Below are 1,872 nucleotides of genomic sequence, written 5' to 3' on the forward strand. Positions count from 1 at the left end.
CAACAACAAACCCACTGTCACCCAGGGATTGGACTCAGAGGGTCCTTGCTAGATGGTGTTCCTGCCCCCAGGGGCCCCGGGTCGAATCACCACGGAAAGCCTCCCCTCTCTCCATGGAGCAGCTGAGGGCTTAGACACGCCCACATCGGTTAACCACTGTGAAGCCAGGGCTGCCTGTCCTGTGGGTCACCTGTGAGGGGCATGGTGTCGGTCCCTGGGGAAGCAGACCCTGGCCATCCCAGCCATGAATATGCCTCACTGCCAAGGCTGCTCTGACAGTGGACAGATGGCTGTGACGTTCACCAGGACTAAAGGCCACCGCAGCCTCAATGAGAGCCCGGTGCCCTGTTTCTCTGCCACTCCAGGGACTGCCAGGTGCAGAAACCTAAAGCCGCCGGACCCGGTCCTGGAGTTCACGATGAACCCTTGCCTCTGAGCCCCTGTGTTCTGGGGCCAGCATGGCTCAGGGAGGGTCGGTCTCTGTCCCTGGGGGAAGGACGTCCCCTGCTGCATCTCTCATTGCCAGTCAGTGCTGGGCACTGGGGCCCTTAGGAGTCAGCCTCAGCGGGGAGCAGGCAGTAGCGGGTTCCAGGCACGGCTGGTTAACATGCTCGGCGCCCTCATCCTCAGGAAGTCAGCCCAGAGCCCCTGAGCACAGTTGCCTTACATGTCAGCACATACCTGTGAAATGTCAGCACACACATGGGTGAGGTGGGCAGACCACCTTGTGCAGCACGACCATGCCACCAGTAGCCACTCGAGCTCACCACTGTGTCCCCAGAGTGCCGCCCTGCCAGGGGGCTTGTGTTTCTGCGGGATGGGCAGTGTTCTCACATGGTTCATGCCGCTTGCACTGGTTTGCTTTCAGAACTGGATCACTGGGTCTTTCTCCCTCATTTCCCTTAGTCCGGAAGCTCCACAGAGACATGCCCACCCCGAGAGACCCCGCTGGTCCGTGAGATGCCAGCTGCCCAGCCTCCAGCCCCACAGCAACCAGAAAGCCGCCTGCGTCGTCTGTAAGGGGTGGGAAACATACACATCACTCTTCGGATGGTGGCGGGGCTAGATTCCAAGAACCCGCTTCTAGCTCACAGTGAGCCCACGCACAACGGGAGGAAGCACCGCGCAGCCCTGGACCACCCTCACAGCCACTGTCAGGCTGGGGCTTCTCAGGGCAGCCAACATGTCACTTCACCCCACTGAAGGTCGTCCTCTTCCCACTGCCCTCCCCCCACCCAGCACGATGTCCGTCTCCAGAGACAGGCCTTTCCGGAGAACAAAGAGCAAAGAGGCAGAGATGGATCCTTGTTTCAAAGGAGCATTCTGGCTGCGCTTCCTCTGAGACAGACGTGAGCTCGTGCAGGTGTCCACGGCACCTCCAGTTTCCCTCACCAGCCCCACACTGCAAATGCATCTCGGCTTTTCCTGGCTCCCTGTCCAGCTCTCACATGCATGTGAGGCAATTAAGAAGACCATGGCTCGAGTCGAGCACACCTTAACCCTCAAAGTGACAACCTGGGTCTTCAACACTTTCGCCAGGCCTTCTACGGCAGGTGGACACAATGCAAGACGTCATGTGCTCCCCGACTGCTGCTCCCCTGAGCCTGGATGGTGGATGCAAGCAAGGTGGAATGCTTGACACCTTCCACTGTCCTCTGTGTATCCTGGTCCAGTTGTGAGGGTTTGGGTCCTCTGGCCACACAGTCACCATCCATGCTGAAGGCTGTGATGCTGGGCACCCCCAGGAGAGATCTGATGCGCTGAACCCCAAGGATGGGAGGCCTGGCCAGCTGTGGGGTGTCATCGAGGACATGAGGTCACCAAGACAACCAGAAAGGAAGTGTCCGAGAGCCTCTCAGACATGATCCTGAA

This window comes from Echinops telfairi, unplaced genomic scaffold (assembly GCF_000313985.2).
Source record: "Echinops telfairi isolate 266 unplaced genomic scaffold, ASM31398v2 ScPeMD7_7400;HRSCAF=8409, whole genome shotgun sequence".
Taxonomy (NCBI): domain Eukaryota; kingdom Metazoa; phylum Chordata; class Mammalia; order Afrosoricida; family Tenrecidae; genus Echinops; species Echinops telfairi.